The 26,072-nt window shown below is 42.7% G+C and overlaps 2 protein-coding genes across 4 annotated transcripts in view; one reads left to right on the top strand and one right to left on the bottom strand.

The window, feature by feature from the left end:
* The window catches only part of CALN1 (calneuron 1), a 223,618-nt gene that overhangs the window by 138,538 nt on the left and 59,008 nt on the right, over positions 1 to 26,072 (top strand). The gene's annotated exons all lie outside the window — the stretch shown is intronic.
* The window catches only part of GALNT17 (polypeptide N-acetylgalactosaminyltransferase 17), a 500,944-nt gene continuing 475,068 nt past the window's right edge, over positions 197 to 26,072 (bottom strand). For 2 of the 3 annotated variants that reach the window (XR_012648116.1, XR_012648115.1), the window contains 2 exons: positions 19,907 to 20,013; positions 19,217 to 19,307 (listed from right to left, as the gene is read on the bottom strand). The gene's annotated coding sequence lies outside the window, so the exon portion shown is untranslated. Of the gene's footprint in view, positions 222 to 1,060; positions 1,114 to 19,216; positions 19,308 to 19,906; positions 20,014 to 26,072 lie in introns of those variants that run through there. The other variant, XR_012648117.1, reaches the window with a different exon arrangement.

Here is a 26,072-nt window from a genome sequence, read left to right as displayed (position 1 = left end):
ATTATACGTGAAGTTGTGAATTTGCTAAGTTCCTTAGTTACAGACCATATATGAAGTTTCTTTTTGTCTCTTGAAGAGTGTCTTCATTTAAATCAGCTTCTGTTCCAGGTGATTGGAGGATAGCTAATGCGATGCCAATCTTTAAAAAGGGCTCCAGAGGTGATCCTGGCAGCTACAGGCCAGTCAGTCTGACTTCAGTACCAGGCAAACTAGTTGAAACTCTAGTAAAGAACAGAATTGTCAGACACCTTGATGAATAATAAGTTGTTGGGGAAAAGTCATCATGGCTTTTGTAAAGGGAAGTTGTGCCTCACCAGTCTACTAGAATTTTTTGAAAGGATCAACAAGCATATGGACAAGGGAGATCTTGTGGATACAGTGTACTTAGATTTTCAGAAAGCCTTTGCCAAGGTCTCTCACCAAAGGCACTTAAGCAAAGTTAACTGTGATGGGATAAGAACAAAAAAGCAGTGTAGTAGCACTTTAAAGACTAACAAAATAATTTATTAGGTGAGCTTTCGTGGGACAGACCCACTTCTTCAGACCATAGCCATACCAGAACAGACTCAATATTTAAGGCATAGAGAACCAAAAATAGTAATCGAGGTTGACAAATCAGAAAAAAAATGATCAAGGTGAGTAAATCAGAGAGTAGAGGGGCAGGGTGGGGGAGTCAAGAATTAGATTAAGCCAAGTATGCAAAAGAGCCCCTATAGTATCCCAGAAAAATTGCATCCGGGTTCAAACCACGTGTTAATGTGTCGAATTTGAATATGAAAGAAAGTTCAGCAGTCTCTCTTTCCAAAGCAGTGTGAAAATTCTTCTTCAATAAGAAGCAAACTCTTAAGTCATTAACAGAATGGCCTACTCCGTTAAAATGTGAACTAAATGGTTTGTGGATCAGGAGTGTTTTGATGTCTGTTTTGTGCCCATTAACTCTTTGTCTGAGAGAGTTTGAAGTCTGTCCAATATACAAAGCATCTGGGCATTGTTGGCACATGATGGCATATATGATGTTAGTTGAGGAACATGAGAATGTGCCTGTGATTCTGTGACTAACCTGGTTAGGTCCAGTAATGGTATCAGAGGGGAGGTCCTCTCTTGGATTGGTAACTGGTTAAAAGAACAGAAACAAAGGGTAGGAATAAATGGTCAGTTTTCAGAATGGAGAGAGGTAAACAGTGGTGCCCCCCAGGGTCTGCACTGGAACCAGTCCTGTTCAACATATTTATAAATGATCTGGAAAAAGGGGTAAACAGTGAGGTGGCAAAATTTGCAGATGACACAAAACTACTCCAAATAGTTAAGTCCCAAGCAGACTGTGAAGGATCTTAATAAATTGGGTGATTGGGCAACAGAATGGCAGATGAAATTCAGTGTTGATAAATGCAAAGTAATACACATTGGAAAATATAATCCCAACTATACATATAAAATGATGGGGTCTGACTTAGCTGTTACCACTCAAGAAAGAGATCGTGGAGTCATGGTGAATAGTTCTCTGAAAACATCCACTCAGTGTGCAGCGGCAGTCAAAAAAGCTAACAAAATGTTGGGAATCATTAAGAAAGGAATAGATAATAAGACAGAAAATGTCATATTACCTTTATATAAATCCATGGTACATCCACATCTGTAATACTGTGTACAAATGTGGTTGCCCCATCTCAAAAAAGATATATTGGAATTGGAAAAGGTTCAGAAAAGAACAACAAAAATGATTAAGGGTATGGAACATCTGCCACATGAGGAGAGATTAATAAGACTGGGACTTTTTAGCTTGGAAAAAAGATGATTAAGGGGGGATATGATAGAGGTATATACAATCATGACTGGTGGAGAAAATAAATAAGGAATTGTTATTTACTTCTTCTCACAACACAAGAACTAGGGTTCACCAAATGAAATTAATAGGCAGCAGATTTAAAACAAACAATAGGAAATATTTTTTTCACACAACGCACAGTTAACCTGTGGAAGTCCTTTCTGCAGAACGTTGTGAAGACCAAGACTATGGAAGAGTTTAAAAAAGAGCTAGATAAATTCATGGGGAGTAGGTCCATCAATGGCTATTAGCCAGGATGGGCATGGACGGTGTCCCTAGCCTCTGTTTGCAAGAGGCTGGAAATGGATGACAGGGAATTGATCACTTGATGATTACCTGTTCTGTTCATTACCTCTGGGGCGCCTGGCATTGGCCACTGTCGGAAGACAGGACACTGGACTTGATGGACCTATGGTCTGACCCAGTATGGCTGTTCTTATGTTCTTATCTTTTAGCGCTTTTCAGCACCACAGAACAAATGTAAAGTCCAAGATTCCAAGAATGCCTTGAGCACTTGGGATGTCTCTGTTTTTGTGTGTCCAACTTGAGAGACCAAATGGGGCCTTATTTTTAGATTGTGTTAGACTGCCTCTGTGTGAAAACCAGGTCCATTTAAACCATCTCAATTTGGGTATCCAAAACCACTTTTTGAAAGTTAAGTCCAAAATGCTGTAATCAAAATCAAGGGAGTAGTCCTCTCCTGTAGACTACAATAGGGAGAAAAGAAAACTTCCTAGTCCTATTGTGTTGAATATCTTGAACAGGCCTATTTATACCATTAGCCTTCTTAAAAGACACCAAAGCCTTTGTCTGAGGTATTTTTAAAGCTAACAGTTTATATAAAGAGGCATCCTGCATGCTGGGTCATGTTGCTTTATCAGCTTGGCAGGTGGTGATTTTGGTATTCAGCGTCACATTCTTGGAAACACACGCATGATATTTCTCAATTCATAGAGGTTATTTTTTTCTTCCCTCGGATATATATACACAGAGAGACATAGCTTTGCTCTGTGTCTGTCGTTTTTTTCCTTTCCTCCTGATATATAAAATAGCAGCTGTGCTCTGAGTGTCTTAGTGATCCAGTTAAAAATGAATGGACCTGTAAGTGCTTAAAGTAAATGCACATAAGCTGTAGGTCTCTGTGTTGATGTGTGTCTGGAATTTGAACCGTTCTGGGTTTTCATTGTTCCCTATGGAATCTGCATTGGATAGGTTCAGGGATAGCAAGTCTTTAATTCATATTGATGTTGCTGTGCCGGATTTATTGGGAGAAGTGTCTCTTCTTTATATTCCTTTTGTTCAGTTTTAAGCACCACCACAACAAAGGCAATAGCGGAACACATGTAGGACACTCTCCTTCCATCCTGCGCAAAGCACAAGCAGGCATTGAACAGAGTTTTCCACATAGAACAGACTATGCATAGACTACACCCCAAACTTATTTAAATAGATAGGACTTACTGATGTCCAGCACCCTTCTGGTTTACGCCCAAAGAGCCCTTGTGGCCTCCAGCCCCTAAAACCCCTTTCTTAGTCCATCCCTGCTTACCAGTCTCTTGCAGGGTAAGCCATAGTACAGACCAGTTCTCCCATCACACACCTCCCCAGTGGAGAATACCTTCTGTTGTATGATAGTCCACACATCACTAGCCCAGATTTTTAGCTTATCCTTTCTGGTTGAGCTGGTACTTGAAAAGCAGGTGGTTTTGTTTTGTTTTGTTTTCCTTTTTCAAGTGTTTCTGAGATGAATATTGCAAATAGGAGCCACAGAGTTTTGAAATTGATTGTCTGGAAGGAGCAGAATAGACTAGTGTCTGGTGTGTTGGAACAAAAATTATGCCCATTGTGCTGTGAACTTTGCCTCCTCCTCTGCAAACTCTGCACAGGCAAAGCAGAACAGGTTTAGTCTTCTCTCCTTCAGAAAAACTGGTGGGGTTTGGCTAAATAATTTTTTGTTTTTTTTAGCAGAGAGATGGTTTATTATTTCTGAGTGGAAGGGAAGATCCTGAACTTAAGGAGAAAACTGATGAAATGCCAGAGGTCTTTTTAAATAAATCCACTCTTATCCAGACGAAGACCAGCCTCTCCCACCCCCATTTTACTGTATGTGACATTATAGATATATTTCTGTGCCCACAAGGGAAGAAATACTTTATGCCTTGAAATGCACAGGATTCTCTTAGACTGATTGTCTTTATCCATTTTCAGTGGCTGGGAAAGATTTACTACTGTATATAATTGAATTCTACACAGTACTAAATATACTTCTTTTTTAAAAAATCACCACTTTATAACTCACATGTTGGAGTGGAGATAAATCTTGGAGCGTATTCTCGCACCACTTACTACAGCAGAAATCCAGAATAACACAGTTGAAGTCAATGGAAATACTAGAACTATACAAGGATATAGCTGTGAATTAGATAGTCTCCTTAACCTGGAGGATAGGACAAGAAGCAATGAGCTTAACTTGCAGCCAAGGTAGTTTAGGTTGGACAATAAGAAAAAATTCCTAATGGTCAGGGTGGTCAAAATACTGGAATAAACTGCAGAGAAAAGTTGTGGAATCTCCATCGCTGGAGATTTTGAGAACAGGTTAGATAAATGACTGTGATGGATGGTCTAGGACAGGAGTGAGCAAACTTTTTATATTGGGCCCCACTTTTTGTCCCTGCACTTAGCAGGTCTGCCCACCAACCTGTCTAATATAATCCAAACTGATGGAAATTTTGGTTATGTTCATATGAAAAAAAAAAACTTTCAACATATGTAAGAAAATAGGTAGAATGTAAAAACTGTATTAATCAGTATAGAAATAGGAAGACACATACATAAAACAATATTTCAACATTTTTAATGAGATGGATGAGCCTGAGACCCAGCAGTTGATCTTGCTGCACTTCCCTTATGAAATTCAACACCCCTCCTCGAGGTGGCCCGCCCCCAACTTTCCACACCCCTGGTCTAGAAGATAATGCTTAGTTTTGCCATGAGTGCAGGGAACTGGAATAGATGACTTTTTTTTCCCCTCCAGTTTTATGATACCAGATTATCAAAACCATTCCCGATCTCCCTTTTTACCTGTAGAAGGAACCTTAAATGTTAACATGTAAGTTTTCCTGTAGCGAAAAGAGCAAGACATCTGTCCAGTGTTTCAATGGAGGCCTTACACTGCATATCAAGAGTTCTGTCACATCGCATGTACATTTTTCAAGGTTTTGTACATGGTGTGCTAATTTATAAAATTCCCTATCAGACTGTACAGATTGATAAACTCTGATGTCATGAACCCAGCAGTTGCTGTAATGTAGAATACGGAGCTGTCGTCACCTCAACTGAGAATCAAAAAAGAAATCTCACAAAGATGATCTGCATTTCTGATCTCTTGCAATCCTTGTTAGGTGTGTTCTAGCTGCCTTTCCCTGTGGCACTGGATAGCTCGGGGAATTGCAAGTAAGATACAGAGGGCATCAATCCATCAGCTGTCTCCAGAGTTATCAGTATTGCATCTTTCACTGGCTCTAGAATTCTTTTCTTGTCATTGATCTCTCTCCATAGTTGAAGTGGATGGAAAAGAAACTCCGTGATATGCCTTAGGCAGTGTTCCCTATCATTTTTTTCCACCGATGGGTGGAATAAATTTTGTTATGTGCACTGAGGCATGTGCACATGTGGACCACCAGTAGAAGCACATGCTGCCAGCTGGGCGGTGCCTCAGTCTCTCTTGGGTGCCCACCCAGCACTCAGCTTAAAGGGAGCACTGGTCTTAGGTACAGCCACTCTTCAATGAAGCATGTGCTGTGTACTTAGGGCTGGTGACAGACTTCACCAGGCCCTGGGTAAAATGTACGAGTGTGGTCTGGGGTGGTCTCGGCTCTAAGCCTCCCAGAAGGGAGAGGCCTCAGGTGGAACGTGGGGGTGGGGTTGGGACTAGCCTCCCCCAGGCAGCCCTCACTGCCGCATGGACCATGCCAACCAGGGCTCTGGCATGATTTAGAGGGCCTGGGGTTCCAGGTGCTGCTACCGCCACTGGAGCAGCTCAGAGCCCCTGGCCCTTTGAATCGCTGGGCCCCGGGTCAACTGCCTCCTTCCTCCTTCTCCTTTGATTGGCGGCCGTGTGTATAGTTACAGAAACTGTGGGACTCAGTAAAGGTAAAACACAGGAATCTTAGGTCTCATAACAGATCTCTACCGCTTGAGCTAAAAGGAGAAAAGCTTTGTTGTTATTAATGTTTACATATATTCTCTGTGAGCTAATCAGAAAGTAGGGGTGGGGAAGTGACATAATATCAAGTGTTTAGCCAGTGTGTTACAATGTATCCCTTCCCACCATATGAGAAATTGTTCCACCTACTGCTTCAGACCAAACATGTTTGTGTTTTGTCATAACACTGCCTCTTTATGACTGCAGAAGCTATGAACTTCTGGCTTTGAAGTGCTCTTGCAGTTATTCAGATAGCTTTCACCAAACTAGGTACTTTATTCTGACACTGAAAAATGCTTGAATCCCAAGGGCAGATTTAAGTCTAAGGGTAGAACATATAATGATCCTAGAATCAAATTATGATATAATCTTCCGGTGAAAATACATTCACAGGTACTGGAAATCTGCAGAAAAAGAGTTTATTTTCCTTAAGTTTTTTAACTTTGTAAAACACAAAAGTATGAAGTAAAAAGACATGGGGAAAGGTGGAATTTTTACCTCCAAGTCTTCAATTTGTGAATAACTTTTTTAAAAAGGAAATGTTTCATACTGGAAGATTAGAAATTAAAATAAATAAATAAAATTGGCGTAACCTAGACTGTGTCTGCACTACCTTCCTACTTCAAAGGGAGGATGGTAAGTAGGGGTTGGGAGTTTATTAATGAAGTGCTGCGCTGCATATGCAACACTTCATTAAGCAAATTTCCCCCTGCAGCAACTTCGAAGTGTTAAACCTCAAAGTGCTGGCTCATGTGTAGCCATGGCTAACCCACCTCTACTTCAAAATGCCTGGGCAGCTTCGAAGTTCTTTAATCCTCAAAATGGACTGTCTTGAATATTGCACCCAGTTCTGGGTCTCCTAGTATGGAAAGGATGTGGACACATTGAAGCGGGTTTAGCGGAGGGCAATGAAAATGATTAAGGGGCTGGAGCACATGACCTATGAAGAGAGACTGAGAGATTTGGGGTTGTTAGGTTGCAGAAGAGTGAGGGATGATTTGATAGCAGCCTTCAACTTCCTGAAAGGGAGCTCTAAAGAGGATGAAGAGAGACTGTTCTCAGTGGTGACAAATTGCAGAACAAGGAGCAATGGTCTGAAGTTACAGAGTGAGAGGTGTAGGTTGGCTGTTAGGAAAAACTATTTCACCAGGAGGGTACTGAAGCACTGGAATGTGTTACCAAGACAGGTGGTGGAATCTCCTTCTGTGGAGGTTTGTAAGTCCCAGCTGGACATAATCATGGCTGGGACAATTTAGTTGGGGTTGATCCTGCACTAGACAGGGGGGTGGACTAGATGACCTCCTGAGGTCCCTTCCAGCCCTAGAATTTTATGATTCTATGACTTATATTTAGAATGTGATCTCGTGCTTTAAAAGGTTGGAGACCACTGGCTTAGATGAAGTGTGTTCTAGGAGCTTACCATGTTTTCAGCACAGGTTTAAAATCATCTGAGTAGGTAGTGGAAATTTGGGAGTTGTTCTGTTCTGGTTTGGACTCACCTCTAATCTTTCACACTGCTGCCTTGTTGTGTAGGGAATGAATGCAGCTGAGCTACACAATTCTTACATGTTTAAAACGAATAATCCATTGAAACATCTGGTTTTCTGAACTCAAGTTTGGCAGTACGAAGGGGATTTGCTCCTAACAGCCATACTGTGTCTCGTAAACGTTTCTTTTACAAATTGCTTCGCCAGTGTTAACCATTCAATTGGTACCTTCCTATTGGAATGTGCCACCTGCACAGATTATGTGCATATGTAACTTGGCCAGTCAACACAGCCCATTGGCCATCACTGTTGTGTGTGATGCTTAAATCCAGCCATTGATCTCAGCCTGCATTATATATGAAAGAAACACACATGCTCTTGCATCTGGTGGGGAAGAAAATTCTTCCTAAAATGTTGTAACGTTTAACAAACAAATTTATCACCATGTTCCAGAGATGCAGGTAGAGGGGGCAAGACAAAATCTGTTTTATAAATTGGGGTCGCAGATCTTCAGATGGTATAAATCAGCACTGCTTCATTGACTTCAATGGAGTTTTGCCACTTTACACTAGTTGAGAATCTGGTCCATAGAGAAGGGTATTTTTCAAGGCTTTGCTGAATGCCAGCTGTGATAAGATATCTGGAAAATCCAGGCAGACCAAGTCCTGAAGGAAGCACTATTGTCTTGTCTGCAGACTAGTATGCCCAAATAAGTACACTGCTCTTGAAGGATTTTGTATTTATTTTTATAATGTATATACTGAGCATATTAAAATTTTTCTCTAGGTGGCAGGCTCATTTCTGGGTTGAGTTAGTAGAGAGTGGGAGCAACTCTTTCAGTAGCTTATGTTTCTTCTTTACCTATTAGGAATCTTTTAAAAAGGGGTAGAGAATAACAAAGAATATCTTACTGTCTCTATAAATCCACTGTATGCCCAAATCTGGAATACTGTGTACAGAAGTGGTTTACCTTATCTCCAAAAAGATATCTTGGCTTTGGAAAAGGTTCAGAAAAGGGCAACAAAAATGATTAGGGGATTGAAATGGATTCCATATGGGGAAAGATGAAAAAGACTGGGAACTTTCAGCTTAGAAAAGAGGAGACCAAGGGGGGATATAATAGAGGTCTATAAAATCATGACTGCTATGGAGAAAGTGAATAAGAAAAAGTTATTTACTTGTTTCCATAACATAAGAACTAGGGGTCATCAAATGAAATTAATAGATAGCAGGCTTAAAACAAACAGAAGGAAGTGTTTCTTCATGCAACACACAGTCAATCTGTGGAAATCCTCGCAAGAGGATATTGTGAAAACCAGGCCTTTAACAGAGTTCAAAAAAGAACCACATAAATACATAGAGCCGAGGTCCATTGATACTTATTAGCCAGGGTAGATAGGAGTATAGGAGTGGTGCCCTAGCCTCTGTTTGTCAGAAGCTGGGAATGGGTAACGGGAGGGATCACTTGATGATTACTGTTCTGTTCATTCACTCTGGGGCATCTGGCATTGATCACTGTTGGAAGACAGAGTAGTGGGTTAAATGGACCTTTGGTCTGACCCAGTATGGCCATTCTTAGGTTCTTATCTGTCACTGACTCAAAATATATGTTTAAAGCTTTCATTACCTTCATCTTCTCTCCATTACCTGTGCTGGGTATCTTTGCCAACTAAGATAACTATTTTTCTGATTTGTCAACCCTGATAACAATTTTTGGACCTTTGTGCTTTATATATTGACTCTGTTCCAGTAAGACTATAGATCTGAAGTGGGTCTGTCCCACAAAAGCTCATCACCTAATAAATTATTTTGTGGGTCTTTAAAGTGCTACATGGCTGCTTTTTTTCTCTGCTGGGTTGGAACACTAGCTGGACCTTGTTTTAATTTAGGTCCCAGTTCTGTAACATAGTTAACTTTGTGCACTGCCAGTTGTTTCATGTAAGCTAACTGGTCTCCTTGCAATGCATGAAGCAAGCATGTCCCTATGGCTGTGTAGTATCAGTGCCTTAAATGTAAGCTCCGTGGGCCTGAACTTTTCTCTTTTCACACCTTTGTAGAGACCCCATCACACTGAGGGCCTCTGGAGGGTCCCGTAGAGAGTAAATAATACACGTTGCCCTCCTTGATCCGGATGTCTCTGATCTGGGAACACCATGATTTGCACCTGACAGTGGGAGGAAGTGGCTCTGCATGTTGCCATTTCCCCTTTCCCTCGCCGCCCAGTTGTGGGAAGAGCAGTGCAGCAAAGAGCTTGTCTGGAGGCTTTTCCCTCTGCCACTCCCTTAACGGCAGCGGAAGGGGTGGAGGCAGAGCCATGCGTGTCCCTGGAACGTGGGTGCCTGGTCAGTGTCCTACCCCCAACCCCATCATGCACTCCCTCTCGCAGACCCGCACTCCCACCCCCCAGTGCTTCAAGGTCCTCTTCTGTTTGCCCTTAGAAAAGTCATGATGGGGAAAGATCATAAGAGACCAGTGGGGCTTACAGCCCCCATGGGCCTAGGTGCAAGGTGGGAGAAGGGCCTGGCTTGGTGCTTCTGCAAGGGGTGGAGCCCAGGGTGGAAGAGGCAGGGCTCGGGCAGGCAGGCCTTAGCACTGCTTAGACTCCCCCCCTCCGTCACCCAGTCTCACAGCTGCACAGAGCAGTGGGGCAATGCTGCTGCGACATTTCAGAGGCAGCTGGAACTCCAGCCACTGCCGAAATAACTAGTGGTGGCCAGAGCTGTGGGCCCCTTTGGCCCCAATTAAAGTCCATTCAAATTGTCAACTTGAAAAATTCAGTCCCCTCTCTCTACTTGAACACCACCTCAGTCCTGTCGCAGAGGGGTAGCCATGTTATTCTGTAGCTTCACAAATAACCAGCAGTCCTGTGGCACCTCAGAGACTAACAAATTTATTAGGTCATGAGCTTTCATCTGAGGAAGTGGTTTGTACCCATAAAAGCTCATGACCTAATAAATTTGTTAGTCTCTAAGGTGCCGCAGGACTGCTGGTTATCAGTCTTGTCTTTTTGACAAACAACACCTGGCTTTGTTTATTATCTGTGGCAAATTGCTACTGAAGACATCGGAAAGGTCAGAATACACACATACAAGCTGGGGATATAACCAGTCCTAGAGGCAGCAGTAAAGTGAAAGTGGGAATGTTTTGATTTAAAGTGTACAAACCTTGGAGTCAGTTGGAACGGACCTTCAGTAGGTCAGAAAGGGTTTCATGTTTTCCAGTATAGACCATAAAACTTTAACCATCATGTTAATTTTTTGAGACCTAACTGTATGTGAAGCTCTGTAGTGTCAGAAATGCTGCGTGACTAATCTGTGTTATTTCTAAAACGCCTGTCATCTTACCTTGTATGTGCCTGTTCTAAATTTAAGCCAAGAAGATCCTCCTCTGGGATTGTCTTTTTCCAGTGATTAAGCATGGCATGCAAGGCATCTCCATAGAAGGTGGAAGTGACACACGCCATTGTTGATACTTTGATATGATGAGAAAATGTCTCAATTGCACTGTCAAATAATTACATGCATAATTATTAGGCGGGGCTGTGGTTCATACAACCTTCAAAGCTTATCTGCCTGAGCTGCGTGTGCAATCCAAGAGTTAGATGTCTAAATCAGGTGAATTACATCCATAATTAAATCAAGGCCATTTATCGGTGCTTGGAAAATCAAAAGCTGGTTTGAGGCCTTTTCCCAAAATCAGGGTCAGAAGGATTCAGCACTATGTTTTGACATGCACTTTAATGCCTGATTTTTTTATTGATGTCAGAACCCCTGTAGCTCTGATAAGCATCAGCAGCTATGGTTACACTACATCACTCTGTCAACAGAAGTCACTGTTGGAAGAGATTTCCCGACAAAATTCTGTTGATAGAGTGCAGCCACACACGAAAGCCAATCGGAAGAGTGCTCTGCTGTCGACTGAGCAGCTGAACTGCCTGGCTGCTCTCTCAACAAAACAGGCTCCCAGAAGGAAACACAGCAGATAGGGCTGCCCGTTGTTATGGATGCCCTGTCTGTCGAGACAAGGCTTCCCCCAGAGTGTCCACCCAGCTTTCTTGTCAACAGCATCTGTCGACAGTAGCATTACGCCTCATGGCCGAGGGGAAGAACGCTACTGGCAAAAGTGCTGAGTTTTTTCCACAGACTGTTGACAGAACACATTTTGTGTGTGGACCTTCCACCAGTTTTGTCAACCAAACCGGGGTTTTGTCGGCAAAACTCGCTAGTGGAACCATAACCAGTGAGAGTTGCAGGCTCTGTGAACTTGAGAGAAACAGGCCTGTTGTATGTAATGCCATCAAGAGTGCATTCTTTTCCAGCTTTCAGATTTTTAAAATGTTGAGCTCGGTTTTCAGGGTGATTGTTAAAAATCTGTATAGATACTTGGATTCTAATTAAGCCATTGGGAATTAAGTGTCCTGTTGTAATTCTAGGTTGTCTTTCTTGGTAGTCCTGTCAGTGATTTGTCATCCATGGCCTTGAAGTTGATACAGAAGCGGACAGAGTATTATCAGTTTGCCTCTCTGTTGCTGTTGAGTTTAATGCTGCATGTCTTTTTCCTGCTGGTTTGATCTTCTTAATTGTATCTTTCAGGCAAGTTCTTGTAGCACTTCTTATGCAATCAAGTTGTGACTCTTTTGTGGTTTGCTGCTTGTTTCTATTCAGCAGGTGCCTCACCCTATATGCACTTAACAAGTATCTGATCAATTCACATGTGGATATCAGTCTGCAGTTGTGAAATTCACCTTCAGTTTGGTGCTTGTTTTTAGCAAGGCTTCAGCCACCTTTTTCTGATGTCTTTGATCAGCGGCTGCCCACTCCATAGACTGTCAGTGTTTTTGTAAGTTCAAATCTTGAGCACATAAATTGCCTGCATGCCTAATTTCTTCGGGTGACAGAGAACACACACAGGCATCTATGGATGTATGTACACCTATACAAATTACACAAAAAAGGATGTGAAAAGAACATTATTAAGACTGCAAAGTGAAGCACTCAAAAGTTATGAAGTACTGAATCAAAGCTGCCCTTAGTTCAGCCGCCTTGTGCATATGCGATATGATACCATCTCAGATTGCATGATCTGACACTTGTTCTGATAGAACTCCTACCTGTGACTCCACTGGTCTTTTGCAAGGCACTAAATCCATAGCTGCTTTCACGTACTCATCTTTACCGGTCATTTAATGATCGTTTGTAGCAGATCACATTAGTGGGCTCGTTCTTGCTGTGGTCCCATTAACTTAATGAAATTAGGGTATAAGTGAGGACAATTTATGTGAATAAAGGCTCACTGGAGTATGCCCCCCAATGGGGTATTAATGGGATAAAGGAAGGCAGGGAGGCCGACAGTCTTGCTGGGCTTCTGGGCAAGGTGTGTATGTAGGGTCTCTGGCTCCACTCTCGTGGAAGGAGCAGGGCCTTGGGTGGAAAGGGTGGGGCTAGCAGCCAGCCCCCCCCAACCAGCCCTTAGTGCCACCTGACACTGCTGCTGGAGGCTCCGGCAGTGGTTTAAAGGACCTGGGACTCCAGCCGCCACAGTGGCTGGGAGCCCCGAGTCCTTTTGAATCGCTGGGCTTCATTTGCCTCAATTCCCCTGTCAGCAGGCCTGAATGAAGGCCACGAACAGGTGGGTTAAGAAATATGCTAATAGACAAATGATAAAGTATGAAATGGGTAATAACATTCCAACCTGAAAGGTCATCACTTCTGTGATCTCAGATGGAAACATTTATGCACAGAGTGCTTCTTGTTGAATTATGCAGTGAAACTCTATCACATTATTATCCAGTGTTTTGTGCAACAGGGAGACAAACCCCTGCTGTGTCCCTTTCATACTTGGTGCCCCATTAGTCCTGACTGAGATAATGTGGCTGGTGTTTGTTTCTTTCATTTTGAGACAGTTGATGACAGCTGAGAAAATATCTTCTCCCCTTGTTTGGCCTTTGAGCAGCAGCAACTTATTAAGCTCCTCTTGGGGTCCTTCAAAATTCACATACCCACTGAGAAGGGCAACTTGCGCAGTGTCATCGACACTACTCGACTCATCACAATGAAGAGAGAAGTCTGGGGCTGTATTAATCTCCTTAATCTGCTGGCTAGCAATATCTGTGGCCATTTTTAGAGTTCTGTCCCTCACCATCTCTGCAAACAATGGCAGAGCTCTAATTTTCTGAACAATTTTATTTTTGTTTTTTAAATCACCATACACCGGCTCTGATACTTTGATAAATCATTCTTTTATAAATTCTCCATTTGTGAATGGCTTTCCTCGTTTTGCGATCTCCTGAGTTGACACAAAACTAGCCACAGTTATACTACTTGGTAATTTCACCCATTTAGTGAACGTGTTCTTACTTTGCTCTGCTTTGCGTAGCAGCTACTTTGTCTTTTTTTCTAGTATCTCCAGCTGGACACAGTTCAGCAAAAAGTATGTTGTTGAGAATATGCATCTCAAGGTTGCATTTTTTGTTTTGTTGAATTTCTCATTGCAAATGAGACATAAAGGGAGCTCAGCTGAACTCAATAGCAATGCAAAAGATTGCGTCCATGCAGTTTGAAATTGTCGGTCTCCATCTTCAATTTTCCTCTTTTTTTTTAAGCCCCACTTTAATTATGCCAGTTTTCCTTTACATTTAATTTCAGTTTTCTTTCTTAAAATGCATGTTGCCCTTAACAGCAGGTATGCCACGAGCTTCCTTTTCATTTCAAAATCAAGACTTTATTAGCAACAAGATCAAAACACAGATACACTATCATATCCCACACTGCACTGCACATATTAAAGAGGGAGTTTGCCACTTAGAAATGAGTTGTTCATTGTTGGTCTCTTAGACATTCATCATTTCTCAAAAATAATCAGGAGGGTTTCTTTTTACTTTGCAATTATATGGCTGGGAGCCACAAAGAAGTCCATAAAGAGTGGCATGCAGCTCTGGAGCCTTAGGTTGCAGACCCCTGGGCTAGGGACACCATTCCTACCCATCCTGGCTAACAGCCATTGATGGACCTATCTATCCTCCTTGAATTTATCTAGTTCTTTTTTGAACCCTGTTAAAGACATGGCCTTCACAACATCCTATGACAGGTTGACTGTGCATTAAGTGACAAAATATCCAGGATGTTTTAATTTGAAAATATTGACCCAAGTTGTTTTGACAATTTTGAAACTTTTTTCCATTTTTTTTTTCAAAATGGGAAATTTATCAAAACCACTTTTTCCTATGAACAGTTTCAGGTTTTACAACTCAGTATTTTTAACAGAAAAAAGTTTTATTGAAAATTCCTCATCAGCTCTAACGATAACATGATTATGGGGGCGCTTTCTTTTGGGTACACAACTTGACACAGCGTAAAGGAGTCTGCTTTTCAGAAAGTGCTGAGTCACCAGTCCTCAGAAAACCAGGCTTCTTTAAAGGGGCCTGTAGTTACTGCACCCGCAAAACGACTTTTGAAAACATTGGCCTTTAGTACTTAGCTAAGAACATCATCATGATGTGCTCATCATTGTTTTATTCTGCAATGGAAGGACCTGGATTAATTCCACTATAGTTCTGCTAACTTCCATTCGTGATTGCTTATGCTATTTTCGGGAAGAATCTTATGTGTGAAGAAGAGATGGATCCCTCCCTTCAGCTGACCACAAGAAAAGTGTAACTTAACTCCTCTCCCCCATTGTTGTGGTCACCTTAAAGAGAACATTGTATGGAAAACAGTGACATTCATGTGTCAGAGACATCAGAAGAAGATGCAGTGAATTTAAGGTTTAGTCAATTTGTTTCTTAAATGCTCTGATCTGTCATATTTCTACTATGAACGGTACCTATAATTTTGTTGTTTGTGATTTGTGTCTCGCTTCATGCTCTGTTATTAGGTAAAGGAAATGTTACCAAAATAATGTAAAGTATATTTCTGGAAGAAAGACAATATACTATGTTAGACCATAGTCATCTCCAAAAGCTCTTTAAATGAATTTTCTGTCTCCTCAGTAGTAACACCTAGAGAAACTGCTGGTTACTCTGTTGCTATGAGCAATTTTTTTGCCTCCATAAAAACAAGACAATCAGTTCTAAAGTCCCCTCCAGCAGTTCATTTAGCATTCGCTGGTTCCTTGCCAGCTATCAATAATCTAGAGTAGAGAAGGAGGGAAACACATATCAGCTGTCACAGAAACAAAAAAAGAGAGTCAGGGAAGTAATTTTAATGCAAGTGTTGGATACGTCAGCCTATGAAAAACAGACCTAACATGCAAAATCTCCCTGTCTGCCTAAGGGAAAAGAGGTTCTTTCCTGTTATCTAATATCATAGTGCAGAAAACAGTCCTGTTTCAATGCTGTGAATATACATCAGGTTAGATTCCTAAGATGACTGCAGTACGTTGCCTATAAAACACACCATGGCACAAGAAGAGGCACACAATTGCTTGGGGGAAATAGAATCAGAGACACACATGCCACAGTAAACTCAGGGTTGAGGCTAATCTGAGTTGTGCCTGATTCTGATGATGGAAGTTTTATATGCCCCTTATCAAAATTCTTACACTTTTCATCCCCAGTGGGACCTTGGAAACATAACCACAGAGAACCCCAGAGAAGGTCCAACTGATTTTCTTGTACTTAGTACACCAATGTTCCCTCTAATTTTTTTCTGTCCATTTATAGAATAAATTTTGTAATGTGCACTGAGGCATGTGCACCACCATAGAAACACATGTTGCCAGCCATGGGCAATCTGCTTATTAGTGAGGAGTAATGAAATCTTTCCAGGGTGGGCATGCAAGTGCTTATCTTACCAGGAACACTGCTGTACATTCAAGGGCCCAAGGCCAAATCTAATTCTTCCCTCAAATGGAAGAGAACATCCATCCTGAGTTTGTAGAACATGTGGAACTCAGTTGGTCATATTTACATTTTTAAATTAAGTGTTAAAACTGCTTAATATTTGGATTTGTCTGTGCCATGCGCCACTGTAACTATGCCATTAGGACACATCAGGGCTTGTTCTTCTTTAGTTGCGAGTCATTGAAGTGAGTGGGGTTGCACAGGTGTATCTGAGAGCAGAATCGGGTGTTTTGAATACTGTCATGTTAAGCTCATGATCTGTGCTTGTTTCAGTCTCTGTGCAGTGATGTGGTGCATTTATTTTGGCACACAAAACAAATTGCTAAAATTGATATGGAAAACAGTTCTTGCCAGCGGTCCCGGGATTCAGTGAAGAAAACAGCTTGAGCGCTCCTGTTTTCAGGAGAGGTGCCGAAAGCATGGCTGTAGCTCCATAGAATGGCGATGCCTGATCTTGCAAACCTTAGGCAAAGCGCCCGCCCGCTGAAATCAATTAACATCAAATCACTGGGTGTCTTAATGGAACTCATTGAGTTCAGTGTTAGAATCCTAGTGCTGTTATGTTCTACATTCTTTACCGACATAACACAGCTCCCTGTTGCTTGTGAATTCTCATGAGCTTAAAAACAGTGTTGCACGACAGATCAGTTCACTAATCTGCCCAATGGGTACACACTGCTGATCTTACTGTGTATCCAGCCAGCCAGTTCCCCAGTGTTTGTTGTCTCAGCAATTGGTGTGGCAGTTGATTAATAGATCTGGAGTCCATGGGGAAACCAAACACCTATAGCTGGATGAGAGAGAAGCAGAGTCACAATCCTGGGGAATCTGAGATACAGTGTGACCACATTCCCAGAGGGGGCCAGCAATTTAGTGATACTGTTAATAGATCCATTGACTGAATGAATCTAAGGCATATAGACAATTAAGAAAATTATTTATAAGAAACCTGAAGAGCAATGGTGATATGATCAGTTGTTGTGTGCTAGTGTAGATCTCTGTCTCAAGTCCACATAGTTATAAGAAAGACTATAAGAATGACTGCAGTAGAGTGGCACACCTTAAGACTTTGCTCAGAGATGGTTTCCCGACTCATGTTGGCATTCATACTAGATGGATCCTGTTCATTCCAACACAGGAGTTTTGCTTATTGAGGTTAGAATGTTTCATTGGCCACAGGGATTCTGCAGTGAGAAACTGCAGGGAAAAGTGCATTTAATAGGAAATATAGACTGGGATTTGTTTATTGATTTAATTTCATGCTGAGTAGCAACCCAGCAAGTAAGTCACTTCAAGTACATCCAATGTGCAAGCAGATTTACATTAACAGTCGAGGGCAAATATGACTTGCACGTAGTGTCTTTACATAGTTCTGTCCTCACACAGTAATATTTTTTATTGAATATAGATCAGCAGTTGACTTTTCTAACCACCATCTTTGCAATTTCCATCTTGGATTGTAAAATCAAGCAGTCTTTTATTAGCTATAAATAAGATGCTTGCAGTCAAAATGAGACTGATCATTTTGCTGATTGGTGCATAAATCAAAATGCTGGACTTCTGTGAGCTCTGTATTAGAGCCGTCCACTAAGAGTTACCTGCAGCTTTTGCTGGTGGGTTGTGCCCCACTTTGTGATAACAATTCCCACTTACGTACATTGGAGAGGAGTTGATTGCTTATTTAGAAGAGACCAGATGATTTCCCCTGTTTCCATACTTCTTCCTGTGGGACTTGTTTTGGGAAGGCCCTGGGCTTCCATGTGGTCTTTCGGTTAAGGTCCTGGCTAGTTGGGTAGCTTGGAGACCCCTTTTCTTCTCTGGCTGCTGCGTGAACTCAGCACTCACTTTTGCTGTATTCTGCTGCTGCTGCTGCTGCCCTGTTTTCTGCATTCATCTGTTCTCTGGGGCTTCTGAAATGCTGGAGCTTTTGAAAACCTCACCTGTAGCAAGATTGCAGCCACTGTATTAGCTCTAAGTCTTGGAGAAACCCCAAGTGCTCCTGAATGTAGAGAGAGATTCTGAATCAAGACACGTGTAAAGGATCCTGACACAGTCTTAAGGCGCAGGTGGAGCCTTTCAGGTCCCTATACTAAATGATGTAATTGGAGACGATAAGGCAGGAGAGAGTGGCTATCTGCTTACTGAAGTAAGTGTAATTGTGGGAGGAAAGTGTATATGGGTTTAATCTTTAGCATGCTTATGCAGAGCATATTTTGGAACCTCTAGACGTCTGTCTATCCAGCATGCCTGGAGGGAACATTTTTTATGACTCAGAGCTGCTGTCAGAGCAGTTCACTTGGACTTCTAATCAACTGGGGAAACAGTCTCTCCGAGCAGGGCTGTATGTACTGCTTCAGAGCGCAGGCTTAATTATGCCTCTGAGCTACACGCACTCACACACAAAAGAGAGAACTGTTTCCTTAACTGAATCATTGCTCCCTAGTGGAAGGAGAGATGAAAAGAGATGAGAGCATTTGGGGATTGTAAGTACCTTATTTCCCCTTTGCCTTTACAGCATTTCCACATGGTATTCAAATGCTTCCATTAAAGCCATGCTGGATTGTTGTTAATCAAAACAATCATATTTTCAGGTTGAAAGTAGCTGCTGCTAGATGTTCCTGTTAGGACTGGTCTACACATAGTTAAATCATTTTAAAAACTGGATCAATTTAAAAACAGATCTAGATACAGTTAATGAAACTCCCTGATGTGAACACAATTATGTTATCCAAGTGTTGGTATCGTGTTATAGAAAAAGAAGTGCTTTTATTTGGATAATTACACTAGTTTATGCTGGTGTCACTGCATCTGTAATTGGGCAGGGCGCCATTTGAGATTTTCGTTGGGGAGGGGCAATTTTAAGCAGGATTCCAAGGGCTATGTACATACTTGAACGCTAATTTTCTGGCAGATGATTTAGCAGTGAGCTGTCAGGAGCCCAGGATCTAATTCCTACATAAAAGAAAAACAAATAAATGTTAGATCCACTCAGCTCTAATAATAACATGTCCCGACATCTTGTGGCAAGTCACTCAAGAGACCATGTTAGGTTTAGAATTTTAATATATATACTTAGTTACTAATGCTGCAGAGACAGAAAAAGATCCTATCAGAACTCCTGAGTTCTAACTCAGTTCTGGGAGGGGAGTGGGGTCTAGCTGGCTGTGATGGGGTTTGGGGTCCCCAAGCACTGCAACCCGTCCGCAGGCAGGAGTGACTCTCACTCAGTAGGTAGAACGAGAAGTTTATTAGTCGACAGAGGCACAGCTCAGCACAGAAGCGTCAGTACAGCTGCCAGAGAGTCATTCCAACCCATCCCCTAGCCAGGCTGGCTGCCTTCCAGCTCTCCCTCTCTCTAGCTCCTAACTGCCCCTCCGAGTCAAACCCAGCTCGGCTCCTCCCGGCTCTTTGTTCAGGTCACAGGTGTTACCTGCCAGCTTAGGTTACAGCCCCAGGGGGTCATCCTTAGCTGCTGCAAACTGCTCTGCCTGTCACACACATGTTCAGCCTGAGTCTCACATGCACTCCCCCTACTCCATCACACTGCCTACCGTAGGGGCAGATGCTTTGAATTCTGTGTAAGAACATCACAGTGGTCACAGTGGGTCAGACCAAGGCCCTCCTAGCTCTGTATACCATCTTCTGACAGCAGGTGCTTCTGAGGGAATGAACACATCAGACAATCAGTGAGTGATTCATCCTGTTACCCATTCCCAGCTCTGGCAAACAGAGGTGAGGGCTGTGCAGTTCTGTTTTGAAGCCCGTAATAGCTGTGTCTCTCATATCTCCTGGCAAAAAAGTTCTACAGGTTGTCTGTGGAGGAATACTTCCTCTTGTTTGTTTTAAATCTGCTGCTGCATTGAGTTACTCCTAGTTCTTGTGTTTTTGAAGGAGTAAATAACCTTCCATATTCAATTTTGCCTCCATCATTCAAGACTTTATAGATCTCTGTTGTATCTTCCCCTAAATCTTCTCTTTTACAATCTGAAAAGTCCTAGGCTTTTTAATCTCTGCTGATATGGAATGTGTTCAATATTCCTAATAATTTTTATTGTTTTCTCTGTACATTTTCCAAATCCAATATATCTTTTTCAGATGGAATTATCAAATCTGAATGCAGTGTTCAATAGGTGGGTGTTCCATGGATTTACATAGAAGCAATATGGTATTTCCTGTCCTATTATCTATCATTTTCCCAACAAGTCCCAGTATTCTATCCACACTAACTCCAAGATCCCTTTGTTGAAGAGTCTAATTAATTTAGATCCCATCATTTTGTATGTATATTTGGGATTATATTTTGCCTTGCACATTACTTTGCATTTACCAGTATTGAATTTCATATGCCAATGTGTTGCCCAGTCACCCAGTTTTGCGAAATCCCTTTGTAACTCTGCAGTCAGCTCGGGACTTAACTATCTTGAATAAGTTTTGTTGTCACCTGCAAATCTTGCCAGCTCGCTGTTCGCTTGTTTCCTGTTTATAAAGGTATCAAAGAGTACTGGTTCTAGTACCAACCTCTAGTGGACACCACTAGTTACTTCTCTCTATTCTCACCAAGTTATTCCCACTCTCCAGTCCTGTCCTTAACTGGAGTACCTGACAATGCTTTCGGGATCATCCAGTGATCTTTACTTTACTGTCATACCAAGCTTGCTGTTATATTTTGCACCCAGCCTTTTGTGAAAAACATACACCCTGCTGCAAAGGCTGGGCTGCTCCCACCTTCCAAATTCATCACATATCAAACTCAAACTGTGTTGCAGTTCAGAGCTCTGTCTCGGCCTACAGTAAATAGATCCCGGTACAAAATTCAGAGGGTAGACTAGACCCCTCTGCTCCACACAACTCCCCTGACTAGGGATTGCATTGATTGAATTATATTGGTGTATAAATCAGTAGAGTTAGTTTTTCCTTTGTTTTGTGCCTAGTCACACTCTTGAAGTGGATCTTTGCCCACGAAAGCTTATGCTCCAAAACATGTGTTCATCTATAAGGTGCCACAGGACTTCTTGTTGTTCTCGAAGATACAGACTAACACGGCTACCTCTTGGCTGTTGTTCCTTTTAGCAGGGGTGGTGAACCTGTGGCCCACTGGCCGAATTCAGCCCGAATTCAGCTCCTCTCCCCTCCTGCAGTGGTGAGCCAGCTCTGGAGATGCTGTGGCTGGAGCACTAGTGCTGTCTCCTTGCTGCAGGGGTGAGGGAGTCCCGAGCCTTGGAGGCCTGAGCAGTGCAAGCTGTGGCCGAATTTGGCCTGCAGGCTCTGCTGGGAAGAGGGGAGGAAGCATCTCTGTGCACTGCAGGGACATGCTCCTGGCAGCAGCGCCTCCCGCTGCTCCCCTCTTCTTCCCCAGACCTTACCCCCACACCCACCCCACGCCTGCACCTCAGCCCCCCAGTTTTACTCCTACACATCCTCCCACCCAGACCCCGCACCACCACCTACTCTGCTTTGGCACCTTTCCTCCTGCCCAGGCCCTGCAGCCCCTCCTCCCCACCTACATTCCCTCATACTCCCAGACTTCACACCTGCATCTCCAGACCATGTACTTCCTGCCCAGACCCCACCTAGACCCTGAACGCCCAGCCTGCTCCTGCATCCTACCTCCCACCCAGGCCCCACACCCCCAACCTCAGGCTGCTCCCCTGGAGTCCCTGCCTCATACTTAACCCTTCATTTTTAGCCCATCCTAGAGCCTGGTTGGGAACACAAAGCCTACTAGCCCTTGGCCCACAGAAGAATTAGTCTGGCATGTAGGTAAGCCCTGAGCCTCTCTCCCTCCCTCCAGGGCTGGAGCTTGAGAGGAGTGAAGGAAGTGTCTTCTTCTGGCTGCTCAGTTGGGGCCACATCTGTGAGAGGGAAGGGGAGTCCTGGGACTCACGGGCCAGATCATAGGCTTCCCATCCCTCTTTGTCACTTTGGCACCACGTTGTGAGGGTTGGTTTTTTTTGTGTGTGGCTCCCAAGTGATTTTTCTGTGGGTCAGTTACACCCAACCTGAAAAAGATTTCCTACCCCTGCTTTAGTGCATCAAGACCACAAACTCAGTTTGAAGACTTCTATAGTCGTCTGAACCCAGTTCTGTTTTGGTCCTGATTCAGCAAAATTGATAATCACATGATTAAATCCATCTCTACTCAGCAAAGCAGGCAAGTGTGTGAGACGTCCGACTGATGTCAGTGTCTTAAACACAGGCTTAAGTTGTTTGCTAGTTGTTTTCTCCCTACCCAAAAATGTGAAATTTACAGTGCAAAGGCTTTTAAGGAAATGCAAACATCTCCTTAAATATCAAGTAGTGCTGCATTTCATGGATATTTTTTCATACCTCCCCCAGTTTTCTGAATGAAAGACAAAATATATATATATATTTGTTAAGGACTTAGTCACTGTATGCAACGAGATTGCTTTGAGTGAGGAAATGCAAACTGTCGTAACTTCCTTGGTGTAATTTGCAGGTTAGGTTGTGCACGTGTCAGGCCCCACAGAGGAATTGCAATGGTGTTATCTTTCTACCAATGGCAACTGAAAATTGGTGCCAGAGGATGGCTCTGATGGTGACCCACCTCAGCCCCCAAACGCATGCCCCCCATATCCAAGTTTAACTCCTTCAGCCCTAAACCTCCCTCTCCCATCCCCAGGCTTAACCCCTCTCAGCTCCAGACCCACCCCAGAATTTATCTGCCTCAGCCGATGAGCTCCATGTGCTGCTGCTGCTCCCCACTGCGGCCTCCTTCTGAGCACAGCTGCACAGCACTGGCAGGGGCAGGCTCAGATACTCCTTCCCCCAGCTATCCTGCAGGCTGACTTCCCTCATGTGGAGCACATGGGCGACTCTCTGCCCTGCCAGCTTCCTTTTCCAGGGCTTCCTGCCCTGCCAGCTTCCTCTCTGCTGCAGCTGACTGCTCAGTGACTCTGGAGGCTGCTTCCAATTAAACAAAACATCTAAATTTCATTTTAACAGTGGGCCTTGTTTAAGTGGCAGCAACCACCAGAGCAACAAGAGGAGTCAGTGGGAGCAGAGCTCGGAGCCGCTGGTGGCTCCTTAAAGAGCCGCTGGTGGCTCCTTAAAGAGCTGCAGGTTGCTGGCCCACGCTTTAAGCTATTTAGACTAAGGTCACAATGAGTTATTCAGTGAGTTAAAGTGGTAGGAGTTTTCAGGTAGTGCCTTGAAGGCAAAGTTTGATTATAATCAGAGTATGATCTGAGCTGCAGTGTTTATGCTTGTTGGAATCCAAATGTTTGGACTGGGTCTGCCTCTTATTAGTCTATTTCCTTTACATCAGTTACCTAGGTGGCAACATAATGACATGAATTCACACACTGCTACCTGCCATTTCTTGCTTTGTCACATATGTTTGGAATCTTCATTGGGTGCAGGAGTAGAATATGAATACACATTGCACATCTCCTCCTTGATTTTCTATTCATTGGTAATTAGTGCCAGGAAAAAACCCACAGTTACCAGTATTTTCTATGTTCAGGAAAAACAATGAGTTAGTGTAATTATTCATTTTCAGACATATACTCTGTCCTCTTCAATGCGCATGGGTGGAAATGTGATCACTAAATTGTTTAGCTAAACGAATCCCGTTTATGGCTAGAACAATGAGGTTATGTTTCGGAATGAACTTTTTATGAACAGTATTCTTTATTTTCTGTTTTTTTTAATTGCATAAACATACAAATTAAAGTTGAAAAATATACTGCATAAGTTTATAGCAAAAAACTTCCCATATTAATGTACACTTTGTTCTGGTTTTAATCAATTCTTTGTGCTTGTTAATTCTACAAAGGAGAAATTCACCAGGAATGGAAGAGAAGTGAATGCCACTGAATCAGTGTCCCTCTTGTTTACATTAGCAGTAGTCATTAGCTTGAGCTACATGCTGTTTTATCACTACAACTACACAACACTTGGAAAATCATGGTTCCATTAATGTCAAAGGTCAACCAAAGTGTTGTAATTATAGGTAAGCACAAAATTTGTCCATACATAATTTATTTCAGAAAAAAAATGTCCTATTTTTACTACTACTTCATGGGACAATTTGCTAATGACATTAAAAAATCAAATAAACATGCAACAAATAAAATATTTTCTCAAATTGTGAATATTCACAATTTGCGATTTGTACTATGTTGCTTAGTTACTAAAGTCAAACTGTTCTTTCAGATCTTTAATTGAACAACACCTGTAGATAACCAAACCAACGCAGATTGGCAACTGTGAACACAAAAATTTAAATTTGCTGTCCAAGAAAATATTACATTCAAGCTCACAATTAGGCTTTCAGAAGTGCTAATGTAGCTTAAAGGATCAAAAATTCAGGCAGGCAAAAACACAAGGCATTAGAATTTGAAAGCAAATTTCAATTCAGCTATACTCTCTACTCTACTGTATTTGCTTTGTCTGGGTTTTAAGACTGGTACCCATCAGCCTGTTGTCTGTGCACTTCTAGCTTACCATTGGTTATAATGCATTCCTGACCATCAGGCTGTTCTGCAGCTTGACTGTGATCAAATCCCTATGATCAAAGAGGCAGACTTCCTCTTCCTGCAACACACTGGAAGGCAAACATTAAACCAGCTATTTGAAATAGAATAGAATGTGTGTGAATATGTCTGATGTGCTCCAGACACTACAGGTATATGATTTCAAAGTGAGTGCCCCCCTCCATCACCCCCACTCCCTGCAGCAGACCCCACACTTCCTGAGACTTCGCATTTGCTGTGAATGCATTTATACCATGAACTTCTTTCTTCCTCAGCCCTCTAGGAGTACAGTGGGTGACATCTGGTAACACTGTTTGCCAGCACATCAAGCACCCCTGCCCTGACAATTTCATGGGGGGTTTTCTTTAAATCATACTCATCCTGCAAAACTGTCTGTCACTCAGATCACAGCAATGTCAACGCCATTGATGGCATCTCGTATGAACCAGGTGAAGTGCTCATCTTACATCTCTTGTACTTAATATGTGCATATATATACTATATCTCTTATACTTAATGTATGTGTATGTATAATATGTGTTAAAATAGCTGTTGTATGTATTATTAACATTTCTAAAGATCAACTGCAGTCTTTCATTGGAAGGGAAGGCTGTTAGCATTCCTTCATAGAGGCACACAGATCTGTAATGCTTTTTGTCTTCTTGGCTACGTCTACACGTGAAGCCTACATCGAAGTAGCTTATTTCGATGTAGCAACATCGAAATAGGCTATTTCGATGAATAACGTCTACATGTCCTCCAGGGCTGGCAACATCGATGTTCAACTTCCACGTTGCGCAGCACCACATCGAAATAGGCGCTGTGAGGGAACGTCTACATGCCAAAGTAGCACACATCGAAATAAGGGTGCCAGGCACAGCTGCAGACAGGCTCACAGGGTGGACTCAAGAGCAAGACGCTCCCTTAAAGGGCCCCTCCCAGACACAGTTGCACTAAACAACACAAGATCCACAGAGCCGACAACTGGTTGCAGACCCTGTGCCTGCAGCATGGATCCCCAGCTGCAGCAGCAGCAGCCAGAAGCCCTGGGCTAAGGGCTGCTGCCCACGGTGACCATAGAGCCCCGCAGGGGCTGGAGAGAGAGCGTCTCTCAACCCCTCAGCTGATGGCCGCCATGGCGAACCCCACTATTTCGAAGTTGCGGGACGCGCAATGACTACACGGTCCCTACTTCGATGTTGAACGTCGAAGTAGGGCGCTG

This window comes from Carettochelys insculpta, chromosome 19 (genome assembly GCF_033958435.1).
Source record: "Carettochelys insculpta isolate YL-2023 chromosome 19, ASM3395843v1, whole genome shotgun sequence".
NCBI lineage: Eukaryota > Metazoa > Chordata > Testudines > Carettochelyidae > Carettochelys > Carettochelys insculpta.
Note: the sequence above shows the minus strand (reverse complement) of the source record. Positions and strands in the feature narration are given on the sequence as shown.